Source organism: Idiotropiscis lumnitzeri, chromosome 10, assembly GCF_059441095.1.
Source record: "Idiotropiscis lumnitzeri isolate Australia: NSW breed Sydney's pygmy pipehorse chromosome 10, RoL_Ilum_1.0, whole genome shotgun sequence".
Lineage (NCBI taxonomy): Eukaryota > Metazoa > Chordata > Actinopteri > Syngnathiformes > Syngnathidae > Idiotropiscis > Idiotropiscis lumnitzeri.
The window spans coordinates 6,045,715-6,066,776 of NC_142400.1; the positions used below are offsets into that span (position 1 = coordinate 6,045,715).

Sequence of the window (21,062 nt, forward strand, 5' to 3'; positions counted from 1 at the left end):
CCTCTGGAGAAGCCTTTGGCGGCCCCCACTGTCGCCCGCCTCTTCTGGCTAACAAGTGTGGGAGTGAAATAGCGCCCAGCTCAGCAGCAGTAGAAGTCAGAGTGCATCTTCCATCACCTCCCCCCCTTTACGCTCACCAGCTAGGCGAAAGGTGCGTGTGAAGTAGAATTGTGTGTCTAGGTATAGATCAGCATTCATTCGGAGCACATTGTTATTGACCTGTTATACCCTTTAATTAAATGAGGTCTATTGTTACATATAAAAAAACGAATTAAAATAACAGCGTGACGTACTCGTGATGATTTTGTGCAACGTGAATTGTTTGATGGAATTAATCCAGCCATTGTCGGCGTTAAAAATGAGAAATAATGATCCTATTTGTGAGCAGGAGTTTATGGATGTCTCCTACCCTTGCGGTTGCTGACAAGAGGGCGTTTTGAACACGCACGCGTGTGCACGCATGTACGTAAACACACGTGATGGTGCTAACACGGCCACTCTGTCTTGCTTGGGTTCGGCGTCATGGAAAGCAGAAATGCTGATGATAGTGAGGCGAAGTGAAATGGTGGCAATGTATGGGCCTCCTGAGGTGCGATGGCAATTTGTCCTCCTTTTATTGCTTTCTTCTGATGCTGGACATGCGACCGGATAACAGCCAAATCTTTTCCGAACAGAAACGAGATGTGATTTTGTGTGTTCAGCGGGGGTGACAAAAGTATACACATGCACAAAAATAAAAATACGGTTTTACTCTGTTGCATACAGAAAAAAAATTTGTCCACAGAAAATGCTTTCTGTCTTTCGTTAACTTGCATTGCACTTATACTCAGCAAATAAAATAAATAAAAACAGTCAATTTTTAAAGGAGAACTAAACCCACAAAAATGTTAAAGTAAAAACAAACATTGTATGTTCCAGCACTCGTCAAAACATGCTTCACTGAATAATGTTGCGTTTTTGGAAAAACAAATCGAATTGGCTAAATCACCGTTTCGCTGTAGGCCGGAAGTGACGTCATAACGACAAACGTAGGTTGCCTGCTAATACAGCAACCTGTTGAAATGCGAGGGCTGAGAGCGATGGAAATGATCTTTGGATCCTGTCCACTCCGTGGATGAGACGTAAAACCTGCAGCGGCCATCAGAGGAAACAGCCTAGAGTAAAAGTGTTCTACATCAACTTCTCCGTTGGAATGACACCCAAAAAAAAAGACAATTCAGTTCACAACACGGTAAGTACATGACGATGATCTTCATGAGCCTGTTTTATTTTCTAACTTTTGTACATATGATGCAATCAAATATGCAGCTTGAATATTCACTAACCAACAGGTCACGTTCTCAGGTTCAACAGGGTGAAAAGAACCGAACAATGACGTCCCCATATAAGTGAGTACACGAGGATACTGCAGTTTTTTAAAAATATTCATTTTAAAGACGAAATACCGTGGACATTTAAATAAACAGCAGCTGATTAAGAAAGTAAGCAGATTTTAAATATCTTAACATTTTTTTTTATAATGTTTCTCATCACTTTGCTAATGTGGCCTGAATTAATGCCCCTCACCTAAAAAAAAACCCACTCATGATAAAAACAAAAATACATATGCGAGTTAGAAACGGAGTAACCCAGCCATGATGTTCAGAATTTTAAAAAATCTGAATAAAGTCATATTTGGGGTATTGTGCACATTTACAAGGCTTTTGAAAACGCAAATACTGCCAATAACAGTTTTTAAAAACGGTTTATTGACTGCGACGATTTTTTTACAAGGTTTTGATGAGCATCTTTGAAAACCCCCCTTGAAACGACGCCACGCCTTGTAGCCAATAACAACATCTGACTGGTTTTATTGCCACTTTATTGGTCGCTAGATACGCTCACTTGTTATTCTGGATGGACAACATCATTTTGTAGCTACGGACGAAACAATTTGCGCCGGTTTTCAAATGGAGCCAATGTAAAGTGATAAAGTTATCCAGATGAATGAGCTGGCCGCCCTCACAAAATCACCCCCGCCCCCCCATACTTTCTCCTTGCATCCCCCTTCTTATATTCTCTTGATATCATGCACACTAAAAATACCCAAAGTGACCCTCGGGAGAGAATGTGTGGTGTTTAGCTCTCTCAGCAAGTAAACAAGCTGACATCACAATGTCCCGTGCCGGTGAAGGACAACAAAGCAAGCGCCGCTTTGTCCAGGTTGTACCACCTTGGAGTTGGAGGAGATATTGTAGAGCAACCACTTCAGCAACCGAGTCAACGTATGAAATATTTTGGGATATTATGTTCAGGGAAGATGAAAACATGATCAGATTTAACGACTTAATTTATAGGAGATAATTGCACATGATGTTCTGGAAGTCTTCCAAGTCTGGACTAAAAAATAAATAAATCAAACGTAGAGGATATGCTATATTAAAACTAATAAGCTTATTTGTTGTGTTATCATCGTGGTTATATAAAATGTCTCCTGAAAATGGATAAAAAGAAAACAAAAATTAATTCTCAAAATAGAATTTAAAAAAAAATGACAAAATGTATTAATTTAAAATGTATTTATGGAGGTAACTATTTATTTATTTTTGTATTTTTTTTTTACAGAAACAGATTTGACAAATTCACAAAAAGTGTATGAATTTGGTATGAATGAAATACAAAGCAGTAAGAATTAAAAACATGTAAAATTTTCAAAATGTGAAAACTCCAAAACAAATGTACATTTAGGGAAACACCAAAAACTGTTTTCTTAACAAAATATTTACAAAAGGGAAAAATATATATTACCCCCCCAAAACGCAATAATTAAAAAAAAATAATAATTTTGCTACAAAAACACTTAATTTGGACATCATTTCAAATCATGATTTTAAGTTGTTACAATTCATATTTCCAACAAAATTCACGAAGTATGCCCCCTCAATTTTAATGTTATTTTTGTTGTTGTTTTTTTAATTTATTTTTTTCTTCTGCATGTGAATTAAACTTTCTATAAACGTCAGTGCTGCAAAACAAGCTGGTTGCAAAATTATTCCCAAAATTAATGCCTAATTGTAATACGTGTTTGCATTTTACTTTTCTCCCCCAAAAAGTGAACCTCATACACAGCATCATTTGGAATCTCTTCGAAGGCCTTGTCACTTGTGCGCAATTTCAAAGTTGTCCAGCTGCTGTTTGATGTTCTCATTGCCTTGCGGCTGTTTTTTTTTTTTCATTTTATTTTTTTTCATTTTGCCCTCCAGGAGGAAGGCAGCCTGTTGACAGCAACTGTTTCTCCATCAATAACAAGAAATACAAAAAAATACATCAAAATCCCGCCATTATATCCCGCCAATGATTGCAGTTAAATTGTTACGCCGAAAAGGCCTCTTGAATTGTGTATGCTTGTACGAAAAGCATGCAAATCAATAGTCCACGTGCTAAATACATTCATGTCTGCGGAGCTCCTGGAGGGGGCCGGTGGGGAGGTAGTACGGCCTTGACGCTTATTGGAAGATCGCCGCTTCGATTTCCCCCTAGCTGCTCCTGAAGGAACGGCTTATGATTAGCCGCGCCATTATCGCGCCGCTGTAAAACGTGCCATGGATTTAACAATGTAAACAACGCAAGCCGGCACCGGGGAAGCAAAATACAATAAATCATCTTCCGGTGGATGTAGCGCGTTTGCTACACTGAACAACATGTCCTGGTAAGAACAAATGAGACGGCTTTTTATGAGCAAAAAGTTTTTAAGTTGTTCACATTTCTTCTGCGTTTCAAATATATCGATTTTAATATTCATTTTAAAACTTAGAATTTCAGGATGCATCATTCTGATGTATTCATCGAGGCACATGTGAGAATGGCGACGGAAACATGTCAGCCAAGCACGTCATTTACTTCCTGACATGTTTAAGTATCGGTTTCTAGTATTGACAGCCTTTTTAAGTACCCGATACATTGGATTCAAGTTGGTATCGGCCAAATACCGCTACCTGGTATCGGTTCTCGTCCACCCATATCAGCAGATGGCTCCATGTGTCCCTTGGCATATTTTTATATTATCTTGAGGAAAAAATGTATTGAGACACCGGGGAACTTTTTTTTCTATGTGTGTGGGCACGGCGTCAAGTTCATTGTAGGACGGCCGCCATTTGACAAAACGCCACTCCAAATTGTCAAATCAAATCGTCATAAAGTGGAGCTACGGTGTGATGTTTTAACGCCGGCTTCTACTGTATCGACTGTATTAACATATTGTAGTTATTAACGGCGGGCGGAGCCGTTGGCGTAATCTGGCACATGAATCACTCGGCCTGCTTTGTGGTCGCATTATTGTAATTTATGGCTCCCTGCGCTTGCAGCTCGGTCTCCTCTCCACCTTGCTCGTTGGGCTGCTCTCGCTCACTATTTTCGAAGCGGCATCCTTTGCGCCTTCTCTCTGCTGAGGCGGCGCAACTGTACCCGCTCTGACTTTGACAAAGTAGGACCTGCCCGCATAGCCTCTGCTGTGCGCGTGCACGTGCGTGCGCACGTGTGCGTGCGCACGTGTGCGTGTTCTGCTTGTAGCGCCTTGTTCTTGTAGTTGGTCACTCCGAGGGGCGGTTAGCTTTGTTTAATGTGCGCATTAGGGCTCCAATACAAGTAAGGTAGCGCTTGTCAAACTGGGGTCCGCGAGCTGTAGCCTGGGGGCCTGCAAGAATTTGCAATGATGTATCATTTTGAAAAAGCGCATTCCTACTGTACTTTTGGGCCCAATAAAAAAAACCCATCATAAACCAATTACCCCTTGCTAACTTACCTTTGGACCCACTGGCACTCTTGTTTAAAAAAAAAAATAGTGTTGGGTTGCTTCTATGGCAAGAAGATCCACAAGAGGGCCCATACAAATTCCAACACTTACAAAAAATCGATAAAGAATGTAATTTTTTTTTTTTTCAGAGGGGAGCCTTTTTTTTGTAATTTTTTAAATTATTATTATTATTAGATGAATAATTCAATGATTTTCAATAAATGGTACAAGTACCACTTGTAGTAGTTAATGGCTCCCTCTAATGGTATATTCAAAAATTAAAGGGGATGTCAACCCCCCAAAATTTCTTTGCCATAATATGTTCTATGAACCTTCATTAGTCTTAACATGACATTCTAATTCATATTGTGTTTGTGGAATATGAGTATAGTAGTAAAATCCACCTGTGTTTGGTTACCCCAGGGGGCGGCCATTTTGCCACAGTTGCTCGGGAGAACGACCAATCATGGCTCAGTTTCTGAATGTAGGTTAGCCGTGATTGGTCGTTACCTGAGCCCTGAGCAACTGTGATGTCATTTTCAGGCGACAGCAAGTGACAAAATGGCCGCCCCCGAGATGTCTAAAACAGGTGGCTTTTGCTGCTTAACTTATATTCAATATTCACACAATATTAATCATAATTTCATGTTAAGACTAAATAGAACATTATATTAATATGTTTTTGGGTTGACTGCCCCTTTAAATATGACTACAAACTACAGTAAAAATTAAATTTAATATAAAAAAAAATTAGAAGCTGGGCGCTAAGCATACAGCCTGCTTAAATGCAGAATAGCTTTTACTTTTCAAGGTCAGTCCATTTTTCTACACGTACTACTCAGTTGCATTTACATTTCAAGTACAGTGCAAGAGGTTTTACCAAAGTACAATTTCTATTTCACGTATGTGCACTATAATTAAAGCATTTAAATCATTTTTTAATCTTCCCATCTATTTAATTACAGTGCTAATGTTTACAACCGTAAAAAATGAACCTTTGAGGTATAAAACCCCTTTCTTGTTTTTTGATGAACCCTTAGGCCTAATACATCACTGTATATAATTTGCCATTATGTTGCTACTTTGGGGAGAAGTATTTTGTTTTTAGGTGGCACTCGGCGTAGAACGTTTTGGTAACCGCTGGTCCGTATAATGTTCGTGAACGTGTTTGTAGCCTTGTAGTTTGCAACACTGGATGACTGTTCGTCATGTGTGCATTAGGGAACCTATAAGGTGCGTGTGCGCGTGCGTGCGTGTGCATACGCGCACTGCACCACGCACGCACCGCATGCACATCTGCTGCTTATATCACACACTTCTCTGTTTTGTCCTCCATTACATCCCTCCTTTCATCCGTTGCTCTGTCGTTCACCTTGTTCCCTCCACCCCCTCCCCCCTTCCTCCCTCCTCCTCTCATTGATAGTGAAGCAGATGTGAGCAGAATGCCAAGGAGCTAATCATTATTCCGGCAACCGAATGCGCAGCTCGGCCTGAATGTCAACCCCCCCCTCCTCCTCCTCCTCCTCCTCCTCCTCCTTGTCCTCCCTCTCTTCTCTACCTCCCTTCTCTCCTTCCTTCCCGACATCCCTCCGCATCCTCTTGCACCATCCCTCCATCTTCTTCGCAGCCATCAACGTGGGGTCTGAGATGAGAGACGAAAAATAATAGTGCGACAGCGGTCGGCGGAGTACACGTGTAACGCTTGAGTAAAGTTGATGCTGTGCTTTGTTGTTTGTGTGCGCGGGAGATGAGGAAAGCGCTCCTCATCAATGTGTCAAGAGCAAAGAGGTGTGGGATGGAGATGAGCGATAGACTGCTTCTGCGGAATACATATTTTGACACGGTGGGGGTGGAGGGGGGAGACTTCGGCAGGCAGTGGACGTTAAGGCTGTGTGTAATGCCAGTGATGCTCTGACCTTGTGGAGTGTTTCAATTGTTGTATTATGCGGCGAGTCGCCAGACTTCACCGTCCAAAAGCAACTCGAGTTTTTTGCAATTTAGCCTTGTCTGGTATACGTCATATCAAATTTGGCACCGTCGCACAAAATCAGATTGTTGTTGACAAGATGAAAATTAAACTAAAGTAGCATCAAATGAAAATGACTTTGCGTCTTCTTGAAACTTTTTTTCGTGGTTCTACTCGATAGGTGTGCCCATCTTCCCCAATTAAAATTTTTAGCATCCAACCATACACAAGGGTTGCGTATTTATCTGCCACTTTCGCTCACATGCAAAGACAAAAGCTGGCTTTTCTTGCAGTTAAGTGTTGCCAACGCCTCAACCACAAATTTGGTAGCAATCGGATATTTTGGGACGAGGTTAATAGAAGTCATCCTAAAATGGCCACTTCCAGTCAAACTGGCAGACTTCCAGCGCTTTTCTGGTGATGTTTTTTTTGTGCATCGCCCATGACAGGCAAGCTCGGAAATGTTCACGCTGCGTAGTGAAACTGCTGCTGCTGCTGGTGGGGAATATTTTGACATATTGCTTTTGTATTTCCAGATATGAGTTTGTGAGTATTAATAATATTATTTTTATTATTATTTTTTTTTTAATCTATTTTGTTATTATTTATTATTTTTTGGGGTTGGAGACAGCCTACCCAATTTCACACTGAGGGCTGGACTTAATTATGAATGATTTCAGCGCGAGAGAGGCGTAATACCTGACGGTCTATTTAAGTGCAATCTTTTCAAACTGTTCATTTCCAAAAGTATTTTTAGTGTCAACTTCAACTCACGAGAAATACATTCATCTAACTATATATATATATATATTTTTTTTATGTTCAAATTGTCCTCTGCGTTGTTTTTAATGAACACTTCGACCTGGTGGTGATACTGAATTTTTTTTTTGCTGTGACTCTTGTATAAAAGCTTTTATGAAGTACTGCCTTATTGCGTTCCATCTGAGATTATTTGTGTCCTGCCACTGTTTGAGCTGCTGGTTCTGCATACCAAGCAAGGGCTCAATTAGACCTAAGGTCTCTTAGAGAGGAATGAAATGTATGTGTCGGTGTGCGCGTACGTGTGCGTGTGTGTGTGTGTGTGTTGGGATTCAATGGGAGTGACCGCACATGGAGTCTGCACCTGCCTTTCTGAAAAATGTCGTTTGCATACATGTTCCTCTCACAACTGCATTCCCGGATATACAACAAAAATCCCTTTATAAAAGAATGGTAATGTCATATTCACGTGCACACACACAATAAGACTTTGCCTAAGGCAGTGCGTATGCGTGTCAAGGCCACGGTCTTGTTCGACTCAAGTGTGACTGAGTCATAGCAAAGGTGGCCCAAGCTCTGTCCACCCACCGGATGCAGACATCATCTTCACATGGACTTTATTGCGTGTGATGCAGAGCCAACTACGTGGTGACATGATTAGCAATTGGACCTTCTTTCTATTGGCCGTTTCACTTCACCTTTTTCATGTTAAACATGATTATCTAACTTTAGCCGATGGGGACCCATAGTTGGGGATGAATTGGCTACTTGGACATTTTATGCGGTATTTGACATTACGCTTCGGTAATAGTGTGTGGCGTGGATCTAACGCCATAGTGGGGAGCCATATTTGGTTAAAGTCGAAAATATTTCTGAGTACCGTATTTTCAGGAGTATAAGGCGCACTTGTATATAAGCTGGAGCAACTCTTCTTGAAAAAAATAAAAAATTATAAAAAAACCCCCAAACATATATATATATATATATATATATATATATATATATATATATATATATATATATATATATTTGATAACGGTGTCTTTTAACGCGACAACAACTTTGCTAATTGAAACAGAACAGATCCAAGAGAAAAAAAAAATATCGAGATTTATTTAGCGGATTTTCTGAACTATAGAGCGCCCCTAGTGGAGAAAGAAAAATCCATTGAAAAGTCACACTGTTGTAATAGCCGCATAGTTCAAAATCTAGAAACAAAATAACGGCTTATAGTCCGGAAAATACGGTAAATGTGATGATGACACATTTGTGCATCACCGTATTTGTTTCAATTCCTTAAGAATGATTGTTGTTGAGGAACGTGAGCATTTCAGGTGGATTTATATGCCAGGAACTGCCTTTTTTTTTTTTTTTTTTGTCATCGTTGTCATCTTCAAAAGGCGGCCTGTCGCCTAAGCGCTGAATTGAAATATTACTGTAAGGCAACACCATGTTGTCACTCGCAATTAAAGAGCCACCCTGTGAGCCGAGTGACAAAATCAATGATGCAACACGGTGTGCTGAGTAATACCCCGGGAGGACGTACAGCGCTTCAGAGGGTGGGATGATGGGACAGAGGGGTGGTTAGGAGACAGATCTATATTGAAAGGCTACTTGGAGCCGACCAGCGCTCCGCCGGCCCGGCGTCCTCATCTTGTTAGAAGCGATGCGACAGCGTTAGCGTGATAGAAGTTTGGCCCGGCCAGCTTGGCGAGGCGGGAAGCGGCCTCTCTGGAGACCGCTGTCTGCTCGCCGTCGCACGCCTAACGCCGTCGCGCTTTGTGTGAGTGAGCGTTATAAATAGTGAGGAGGACGTCGCCTTCTTTCAAGGAAGTCCCACACGATATGTGCGGCTGCTCACGGGAGATGAGATGACTTTTAGTCAAATGTGTGTACAGCCTGGGTGTCTACATGCTTGTTTGCCACTGGTGGGGGTTTGTCACATTTTTACATCCGCTGTGTGTTAAATGTGATTAGGACGCAATATAGCCAACTGGAACCATATTTGGTTACTAAATGAGTGAATTTACATTGGAAATGTTTCATATTAAATGATGAAGGCACACCTCTACAGTAGCTACCTGGATCCATATTTAGTTGATTATTGAAGTAGGAAAAGTGTTCAATGTGATTATGACACAATTCTTACAATTTCAGCATGCAGGGAACCATATATAGTGATGTGTTAAATGTGATTTTGACACAATTATAACCAACTTAAGATGCGGTGTGTCTTGGTCAAATCTGTTACTTAAGTAGGAAATGTCACATCGTGTGTGTAAATTGTGATTATTGTAATTAATATTGCAATTATTGCAACTTTACTGTTGACATTTGGCTACTTAGGTGTTCCATGATATAGTTTTTATAAATTGAGCCGACGGGGATCCATATTTGACTAATTGGAAAAAAAAAATGCTGCAAAAAATATATTCAATTACCTTACTGGAATATTTTACATGTTAATTCGAATTATGATGCAATTATTACAACTTTCGCATGCAGGGACCATGTGTCATTATTCAGGAAGGAAAGTTTACAAGAAACCATTTTTGGTTACTTAACTAGAAAATCTAAACGTTAAACATGATTATGGCACGTTACTACATGATTATGATGCGGTTATTACAACATAAACATTTCAAATCCATATTTTGTGTTGGTGGTAGGTGAAATAAAATGTTAGTGCATTTACAGCATTTCTGTTACAGTGCGCTTGCAAACGGTCCATGTGGGGCGTTGACCCAGATCCGATAGATGCTGCTCCAGTGAAAAGACACTTTTTTCCATGCTCTTTACTGCCCCCTACAGTCTTAGAATTGAACATCACACAGTTTTTCACTCCAAAGGGCATGTACTCTCAAATATTGTAGAGGAAGAAAAAAGATGCGCGAAAGCCCCCATGGCGATGAACGTCCTCAAAGCATGCTGAATAAATGTGGAACTTAATCAAAAGACAATTAATGGTGTACATTACTCCTTAATTTCCCCTTATAGACTTAAGTGGAGCTTTCTGCTACCAGACTCATTCTTTATCGCTATATTTAATTCTAATGATGAACTATCGTTGCATTTCATTATATTTAACTGTCAGAGTGTGTATGCTTTTGAAAATAGTCCTTTTTTCCCGTTTCATAATGTGAGGTGGGTATGTCCCAATATCGTTCTTTGCCTGATAATTTGCAAAATATCACTTCCTTAAATTGTATTTAATTATAATGTAATTATCATAATTATGTTAGCACTATATATGCTAGTGCCAACATACGTATTTTGACTAACTCGTTTAGTACCATTGACGGCTAAAGACGTCAAAGATCCTTTTTTAAAATTTTTTTTTTAACTCAGCTGGGAGTGAGTGCGTTAATTCTTTATAGCACTTTTTGGAATCGTGTATTATAACACAGTCACAGTCATGCAGACATAAACGAAGAAGAGTTTCACAAATACTTTGTCACTCCGTGGGCTGCAGTAAAGGTTGTGTTTCACAGAGGACAAATAATATATGCCTGTGAGTTTTGTTATGTTTTCCAAAGTGTTACAAGAGCGCCACATAGATGCTTTTTATTAACCTGTCTTTGTCATTCCCCATTATGTGTTAGCAATAAGCTAGTGAACTACAAGGCAAAAGAGATGTGGTTGTTGTGAATGCAGTGTTATTCTCTTTGTTTTATGGTTGACTGTAAATGTGAACTGCAAGTGGCAATAAACAGCTTGAAGCTTTTTTTTTCCCCCCAAGAAAACAAACTGCTGCTTTTTGTGACATGAGCTGTGTTCATTTCACTGTCAGTTATATCTTAAAATTTTTGCCTGTGGGTCAAAGCGAAAGAATAAATAAATCTTCCAAGTGACAGCTTGTATCACAAAACTTGGGTCACTCGTATCTCAGGACAGGGGACTCATATTTTGCTTTGGTAGACGTGTTGTCATTCACCTATTTGCTGTTCGTGCAAAACTTGATATCAAATGGAGTGAATTCAGCACCACAATTTTCTCAGTATATCATTCTGATTCCAAGAAATACGTAAGAGTGCAAAAAGTGTGACATCAAGCCCCAGTCTCCCCTGGAGTTTTTGCCTCTTACATTTATTTTTTTATTTTCTGCCTGTTTATATTGGTTAAAATTATTTATTTTTTTATTCTGTTGCGATTGCGACAAATCCGAGAGCCTTTTCTGTGTAAAATTCAACAAAATTCTCGTGAGAACAGGCCAGCATCCATCTGCGTGCGCTAGTGTTTTTCATCGTAAAAAATATGCGAGTGTGCGCGCGTGTGTCAGAGTGCGAGGCGTGCTGGTGTGATAGCGTTTATCACGCTTGAGCATCAAGTGGTGTCAAACTCTGTCAGGGTAGTTTACCCGGGCTGGGAGTGTGTGTCTAACACGTCCGCTGCCAACGTGTGTGCATGTGTGTGTGTGTGTGTGTGTGTGTGTGTTTTCTTTTTTATGAGCATTTTTTTTGGGGTGTGTTGCCTTTCCTCTCATTTTAAAGGCTGATCGCGCCAACTGACAGAGACGAAGGTGCAGTTGATGTTCATCTATGAGGAAAAAACACCTTAGAGGGAAAAAGACAGTGAGAGGAGGGAGTCGCTGGGAAGGGGGGGGGGGTGCAGAAAGCGAGATAGATGATTAGAATGGAGAGCGAGAGAGAGAGAGAAGCGCACAATTGAGCAAGTGGAGGAGGAGAGAGAGCGCGAGTGGAGGAGGCGAAGTGGATGCGGCCGAAGCAGAGGTGGGAAAGTGCACGCGCGTAAGCCCGGGTGGATGTACTACTACGTATGGATGTACGGACGGGCGGGCGGGCGGAAGGAGCAACACATGGATGTACGCTGAACGTCGGCAGAGCGAGCGAGCGAGCGAGCATCTGCATCACCTCGTCAGAGAGAGCGAGCGAGCGGGCGCCGCAGTGAGGCGGGCAACTAGCGCACGGTCGTCAGCCGGCGGAGTGAGCGAGCGCAGCCTTGTGAGTGTGGAACTGTTGGATATATATATTTTTTTTTATGTATGTTGTGGTGTCAGGTGTAGTGGTTCGCATAGCCCCCCCAGACTTGAAGTGTGCGCGTGCGCGTGCGCGTGTTGGCTACATTGGTATTCAGCAGACGGACGCTCCTCGATCTCACTGCGCCTTTCCCCAGGTTGGGATCACAGAGCGGGGATTGTGCGCGGCACTGAGAGCCCCCCCACCGATGGGTGAGTGTCTGTCCTCCTTCTTCCTCATCCTCCTCTTCGGTCTGCTGTTCTCCCCTGTCCCCCCCCCTCTTCAAGCGTCAACCGGTGTCTCTGCTCCTGCACCCCACCCCCCACCTGTTTCCCTCCATCCCGTCCTTATTTCTTTTCGTCTTCTCAGTCAGCATCCATCCTGGCGTCCTTTCCCGGTGTCCTGTCAGGATACTTCCGTCCTCACGTCATGTCCATGATGCCCTCTGTTCAGTTTTCACATCCACCCCCCATGTCCTCTCCTGATGAATCCGTCCTTATGTTCTTTCCTGCTGTAACCATCCTCATTTTTTCTTCCGATGCACCGCCCCCCAAAGTCCTGTCCATTCATTCTTCTGTCCTCTGTTCTGTCAGGTTTGATAGTCTGGACTCTGCTCCATCCAACCAGTCTCACCATATGTTTTCCTTACCTTTCGTGATGCATCTAACCTCATTTCCACTCATAATATAGCCACCCTCGTGTCTTTTCCTGATATGTCCTGTCCTGTCCTGTCCTGTCCTGTCCTGACGTTTCAGCACTCATTTCCACTCAGGATGTAGCCATTCTCATGGCTTCTCTTGATTCATCCACCCTCACGTCCACTCATGGTGTAGCCGTCTTCTTGGCTTCTCCTGATGCATCCATCCTCATGTCCTCTTCTCATTCAGCAATCCTCATGTCCCGTCATGACATATCCATGATCTATTATTTCCTGATGTATCCATCTTCATGTCCTTTCCATACTTCAAGCGTCCTCTTTTCAATCCTATCTCTCACCCAGCGTTAATTCTCATGCTCCCCATGTCTTTCCTGGTGCAGCCACCCTCATGTCCTCTTCTGATCCATCCAGCCTCATGTTCTGTCCAATCCTATTCGACTTGTCCTGAATGAATTCTCATCGCCTCTTCTGATATATCCATTTTCCTTCCCTGGTCATGTCTTCTCCTGATTCGTCCATTCTGCTGCATCCATGCTCATGCACTCTGCTAATGAATCCGTCTTAATGGCCTCTTCTTATACATCCATTCTCGTGATCTGTCCTTATGCATCCATCAATATCTCCCGTCGCTTTCTCCTGTCCTCTGTCCAATCCTTATATCTTATCCTCATCTGGCATCCATCCCGCCGTCTGTCCTGTTCCTGAGCATTCCCCAGTGATGTACTCTCAACATCGATGCAACCAGTGCCTTCCGTTTCAAACCATATGCCCTCTCCTCCATCCAGCATTATCGCTTTGGTGCTTTCCATGCCATCGTCGCCATCCCTCCTTATGTCATCTCACACCTGCTGTCCTGTTCTCCTCATCCAGCATCCCAGTTACTGAATACGGAAGCTCAGCTTGTCTGACCACTTTGATAGATCCGTTTGAAATGTCTTAGTTCAATTGTCGTGCGCTCACCCCCCACTTCCCAACCTTGAACCCTCCCTCTCTTCCATTTTTCGCTTCGGCTCCATCAGCCTTTCTCCTCCTCCTCGTCCTTCTTCTCGTCATCATCCTTTTCCTTGCTTCCTTGCCTTATTCACACCCTCCATCTCTTCGAGTGTCATTCGCTCTATTTTCTTTCCATGGATGTGCATTCAAATAGAATACAGACATGCCAAAGACGTTGATGTCGCCAGTGAATGAATAGATGACTGTGCCCGCTTGTGTGTGCGTGTGTCAAAGTACTGCTATTTCTGAGTGTGTGTCAATCATTCGGATTGTCTTTCTTATGGCTGTGCGAGACAATGCAAAGAGGGCAGAGGTGTGTTTTTCAACCCCAGCATGCACGATTGCAAGATCAACCCGTCTCATCGCCTCAGGCGTGACAGCTGCGACACACACACTCACACACGCATAGATACACACATACACACACGTCTGGCTTTTCGTAGCGCTGAGCTTCTGCATGCCAATTCACGCCCACCTCCGTTTTTTTTCACACCCGCTACATGATTACATGTTCATAGTTGTGATAAAGGCCGCGCATGCACATCCACACATGTGGACTGAACACTTTTTCAATGTGCATTTCTTAAATGTGATCCCCCCCCCCCCAAGCGCGAACGCCTTAATTATTATTAAAGATGACACTTAATCCTTAAATCTACTCTTCAAATGCCACTGACCAAGTAAATGTTGTCATATTTTTTGGCAGAAACTTTCTGCAAGTCGTTATTAAGATGTCATCACCGTTTTATTTTGCAGTGCATCAGAAAAAAATAAAAGAAAAATATTAATGCAAATTCCCATTAGCCATTCCGACAGAATCTAAAAAAATCACTTTCACTGATGGACATGCAATTTGGGAAGCATGTCTATCATGAGTAAACTTTCAAAAATAGTCTCAAGAAGCCATGGAAAAAAAAAACCTCACAGGAAGTCTGCCATTTTTAATCCATTTCCAGGTGTCCTAGAGATTTTGTCCAAATGAAATAAAACATTTTAGACAACATATACTAGACAGATGGGTTGTCGCTAAAGTACGAGTTTTTTTTTTGTTTTCGTCATTGTATGTGGCTCACAACCAATATTGGCAGTCATTTTTACAATCCTCTCTAAGAGTTTGTCCAATTACTAACAAAATTGGATTGTGTGCTTAATTGGGAGCAAATTTGAGGTCTTGTCCTGAGGAGAAGACTATTCAGCCCTCCAAAGCCAATTTCGATTCGGGGCATGAAATTTGGTAGCTATCTTGAGCAAACCCACAAAAAAAAGTCTCTAAAAGCCATGGCCAAAACCACAAGGCCAGTCTGCCATTTTGGAAACAGGCATTTGAAGTTTGCCATTTTGGCCGTTTCCAAAGTGTCCTTCAAAAAACAAAATGATCCGAGAAACTTTTTCCGATTACTACCAAATGTTGACCAAGTGCGATAGACAGATGGGCGATGCTTAATTGTGAGGAATTTGAGTTCCATTGTGTTTAGTCGGAGCTTGGTGATAAAACAAGAAATTTACATATAGTTGTGTTCTGTGTAAGCTTTATAGAAAATTCAGCCTCTCAACCCAGATTCTGTTTAGCAACATGAAATTTAGAAGCAATGTCTATTTTAATAGACCCATGAAAAATTTTCAAACCACGAGGGAAGTCCGCCATTTTGTAAGACGCCATTTTGGCCGTTTCCAGGTGTCCGTTAAGGAAAAATTTTCCCTGATATTCTTTTCTGATTGCTATCTAATTTGAGCAAAACAGTCTATATCGTGATACTAGTAGCCATGGAGTGCTTGTGCATGTTCATTTGTTAATTAGCCTCAAGAATTGCTGTGAAAATACCGCTTGCAGGACTAGATACAGTCTAGATCAGGCGTGGGCAAACTACGGCCCGGGGGCCATATGCGGCCCGTTAAACGTCTTAATCCGGCCCGCTGACCTTGAAAGAAATTAAATGAATAAACCTTGTTAACGTTTTATTTTCTAAATACTGTAGTGTGTCAAAGACATATTTCGTCATGCTTTTGTTCACTTTCATTTAAAATTAAATGTATTTTTTTTTTCTCCAATGAGGTGAGGTTACCAAAACACTCCATCCATCTGCTCCTGGTCCGGCCCTTCTGTCAAATTTTAGAACCCATTGTGGCCCACCAATCAAAAAGATTCCCCACCCCTGGTCTAGACTATATGCACTAGTTCTGCTTTGAAGCCCCCCCCGCCCCCACACCCACACCCACACTCATACTGACCATTTTAAATGGTCCTCTGAGAATATGGGCATCTGCGCAGGGTCACGTATGTCCACATAGCAGTATTGATCGCTGTGCATGTTAAATGGACTCGACTGTTCTTATCCCAAACGGGCCATCCCCTTTACTGGACACTAACCGTCAGCCTGGATTGAGCTGATCGAGTCGGCACTGTGTGGATTTCTTGTGGGCTTCGAACGCTTGTCGGCGCCTCAGGACTGCTCGTAGACATTCAACAAGTGCAAACTGTTGCATAGTAACAGGAGTGGAGGCAACCTGTTGGGTTGGAGCTAAGATTTGACATCCGCCGGCTGACTTTAGCTTTAAAAGCTTGTGTGAATAAACCGAGGGGAAGGGGGGGAAAGAAAATGTCGCGTCGTCAGCCAAGTCTGTGTAAGCTCACCATCTGTGATCGACTTCCATACCTGACGGCCTCCCTCTGTGACAATGTGTCTTGGCACCTTATAAAAGGGCTACCTGATTTGTGACAACACAAATTAGCGGGACAAAATAATAAAATAACGATCAAGCAAATGGAATTAATCACGGCACTTAGAGGGGGATTCATAACGGCGTACAAAATAGCGCTTGTCAAATACTGTAGATCACTGACTGCGTGGTACTTTTCAAACGAACATTAAAGTCACAATTTTATGCCAAAAACTTGAAATCATAATTATTATATGGATAGGTGAAGGGTTGTTTTTTTTTCAAATAGGTAAATGGCTTGATTTTAGTCCGCAATGAGCTGACAAATGTGTTATTATATACAATACACTGCCAAATCACACTGATTTTGTGCACCCCCCTCCTCTCTAACCTTCCCCACATGTATGTCAGTTTTGAAAGCTGTTCCACTTTTTCTCCAACTTTTTAAGCCATGCATCCGCCTCGGCATTTTGACAGACTTGGCGCACCCCCCCTCCCTTGCAAACACCCTGTGAAAAGTTAAAACAAAGCCCATGTGAAGGTATTATACTGGTGCACCATTAGTTTTAATCTTGCGCACCCCTGGCGGTGCAATGTCAAGGTGTGCGCACACCACAATTTAGGTCCCTGCCTGAATACAGTCTTTCTCAAATGTTTCAAAGCATGCACCTCCTTCAACATCCGGTCAGTGTGCGCACCCGCGTTTAAAGACCAAAAAGGAATCCTTCATAAACTATTTATAGATTGTTCCAGAAAAAAAATTGGGGAGGCAGAAGGGGGTTGATCTTTTCAATAATTAGTATTTATTTTTTTTTTTTTAGAAAAGCTGCCTCCAGACATCCAACAGAGATGGCGCACCACTCTCACGTTGACATCAAAACGACTACAAACTGCAAAAAAATTTTTTTCATTTATTTATTTTTTAAACAATCAGTCTTAATGGTAGAAATTCCATACAGGACACGCTTTTATCTTAGCGGCAAAAACTATTTTGAACTCCCTCTGAAAGCTGAAAACACACATCTCCCACACACACCTCCTCAAAATGTCAAAACAAATCCTCTTTATACTTCCTGAAGGACGATTACGCACCCCTAGGGGTGCGCCCATACCCCAGTTGGGTAATGCCTTCATTACATAAATCGTTGCCAAATGTTTAATACCATGCATCAGATTCAACATCCCCAGTTGGCGCACCCCCTCTTACACACATATGCTGTAAAATATTCAGCTGAGTCTATCGTCAAAGTTTCACTGTTATACTAAAACTGCATTTTCATTTTTTTTTTCCCCTTTCAGTTGTGACATCATTCACCTTTTTTTTTGTTCTTTTAACAACATTTTTTTTCACACTAAAATGGTGTTTCGTGACAGAAGAAAAAAAAAAAAACACTTTCAAAACATTTGTAATATATTTCTCTGTGCCGTTGAGGGTGCCAAGCAACCGAGTGGCTGCGAATGAAAGACAAGAAGTGTAATTATTAGGTGTGAACATATCAAATCAGTCCGAGACATTAAAAGAAGGAATTGACAGGATGGAGTGTTTCCGAAGTGAGATGATTTAAGCGAGTGGCGACATGAGGAGGAGGAAACGTGTTGGGGTGACAAGGGCAGAGCAGACAGGCTGACTGACACTCATGATAAAGCAGAGTGACACAAAATGTCAGCCTGCTAACCTTTCATACACTTCTCCATCCATCCAAGGTGGACGTGAGCACGCAGGGCAGCACCGGCACACCCCTGGTGACCAATTTCGACACCTTAAACAATGTAAAAAGTTTGCATCCAATCAAGGCAGTTGCAAAAAGAAACACAATCGAGAGGCAAAAATGTAAATTAAATACAATACTGGACTGCAATTACATTTTTAATCTCATGCACCCCCTGGAGTTCACACACACCACTTGTTAAGCAGTCCCGTGATTGGATGAGTCCAAAAAAAAAATCCACACTTTGGGGAAAACAAAATCCATGTAAAAATTGTTTCAACCTGTAGCACACGTTTGTGATTAGCATTTAGTTGACTTCTAGCCATATAAGTGTGTGCGCTGTAGTGAAGTGAAGCATTTGAATACAAATAAAATAATCTTAAAAGGAACTGTAAAATACCCATAATGGGAGGCCAGAATGTGAGAATTCGAGTTATGTGCTCCCTCCTTTAAGCTCCGGTTAGGAGGCGAGCAGCAGTATTTTGGCGCAACTGGAGACTCCAAAATAGAGATGTAACAAAGGCCTTTGGATTTCTGTTCCCAAATGCTGTTCATGAAAGGAGAGAAAAGATGAAGTGCTTTTAAATTCCCTGAAGGCCATGAAAGCACCTCCAGGCGGGGGTGCGTGCCGCACTGCAATTTGGTTGACAGACAAGCGCGACTGTGGTGCCCAGGAACCAAGTGAGCGTTCTAACATTTTCTACTCTCCATCTGTGCGTCTCTTCTAGATGTGAAGGTGGACACGGCGTGCAGAGGCAGCGTGCACCCCCGAGCGACGGCTCACTAAACTGGTACCAGCATAGTCGGGAAGGCCCCTCGGAAGAGTCCATCATCCGGCCGGAGCCATCGACCCGTTGAGCAGAAAATTCGGCTTGTCGGGGATCATCACAGAGCAAATAGGCCGCAGTGATGCCCCAGCGAGGCGGCAAAGCCCTCGGACATGTCCGGAACCATCCTCCGGATATCCTGTTGAGATTGCAACAATTGGCCGCGGACCCGCTCTTCCACAACCAGTAATTGAAAATCCACACCTCCTCCTCGTCCTCCCGAAAAGACTTTGTGTCCCCATTCGCTTGTCAGGCCAGGAGGAGAGCTCATTTTTATAAGGAACAATTTTATCCCGCCCCCCCTCCCTTTTTCCTCTTCCCCTGTAGTTTTCTTTTGAGCGAGATAAAGCACAGAGCAATTCTTTTTCATCCTGATGGAGTAGACTGTCCACCGTAGATAACAAGCAGGTAGAAAAAAAAAAAGGGAGTGAAACAAATTAACCAGGGTTGTTAAAAGCTTCTTGTTTCCGAGTGTCATGGAGCGGCGAGACAACGGGAGGGTTTAGAAATCTGCCGCTGGAAAGATGACTCGCTAGACGGACGGACAAGCGAGGCATGCGACTCATTGTCATTCCGAGCGGCGTGTGAGAGGTGGAGGAGAAAAAAAAAAAAAAAGGGGGACAGCGAGGAGGGGAGGGGCGAGGCGACGGTGGCCCTGTTTTTTTTGCAGCAGGCCCTGCGCGCTAATAGAACAGGTGCAAGGCACGAAAGAGAGCAGGTGTGCCGAACGCTCCTCTTCGTCTGCTTGCCGTTTACTCTTTTATGTCCCCCCCCCCAGCACCTTCAATCAGCCCCTTTCCTCTCTCTTTGGTGTCACGACCCAACCGAAAAAAAAACCCACGCCCCGTCATCTATCTGACCCGAAGGATTATTATTTTGTTACCAAGGCACAATAAACACCGAAAGTCCCGTGGATTCCTCAAGTGTGTCCCAATCACCTCGCCTCCATCAGCCCGGCTAATAAGTGACACACCATGCAACCCTGTGGCTCCCCCAAGGCCGACCCCCTCGGCTGAAGCGCTCCAAAGCCTGCAGGTCTCAGATCTCGGTGCCAGTTCTCCCCCCTTTTTCTCCTGCTGCAGAGCTTCTGATTGCCGTCTTCATTCCTTCTGTGAGTAACAACATTCCTATTCCCCTTTTTGGTGTTCTTTCAGCTTATGTGTGTTTTTTTCGGGGGGGCAGCAGGGGTTTTTAAGCCCTTCCAGCGTTTTGTTTGATATTCTAAAATATGTAAGCCCTGAGCTAGTAGCCTATTCAGTAGTGACCAACCCAACATTAATTTCTAATTCCGCCACGTTCACACTGCAATTCTAGGACCCATCATCGCAAAAGATGATGCAGTCTGGAGCTTTTCACAACCAATATGTATCTTATACCAAGACAAAATCGTAAAAACAGTTAAGTAGAAAACATCATGCTCAACCAGACATGCTGAATATTAAACGTGTTGAAGTGTGCGCAATGCAACAAACGTGTTTTGGTTGGAACAAGTTGGGCTCTGACCAACCAATCGGAGGGCAGGAAATGCGGAAGTGCCTGGGCAGATTAGATGGGCATGGCAACACATAGAGGCTGATATCTGATTGGCCCAAAAAAATAAATAATTAAAATCCAACATTCTCACACAGAATCTGACCCCAAGAGAACTGCAAAAAAATGAAGATATTATTATTTAGGATTTAATTGTAGGTGAGTGCTTCTGTTGTTGTTTAGGCCAGCAGAAAAGGTCTGACTTGAGTGAAGCG

At 42.6% G+C, this 21,062-nt stretch overlaps 1 protein-coding gene across 6 annotated transcripts in view; it reads left to right on the forward strand.

Moving 5' to 3' along the window:
- Positions 1-978: 978 nt before the first annotated feature.
- grik5 (glutamate receptor, ionotropic, kainate 5) overlaps positions 979-21,062 on the forward strand; it is a 127,803-nt gene continuing 107,719 nt past the window's right edge. For 3 of the 6 annotated variants that reach the window (XM_088305883.1, XM_088305881.1, XM_088305882.1), the window contains exons 1-2: positions 12,188-12,684; positions 19,219-20,428. The gene's annotated coding sequence lies outside the window, so the exon portion shown is untranslated. Of the gene's footprint in view, positions 1,232-1,344; positions 1,389-12,187; positions 12,685-19,218; positions 20,429-21,062 lie in introns of those variants that run through there. The other 3 variants (XM_088305878.1, XM_088305879.1, XM_088305880.1) reach the window with 3 other exon arrangements.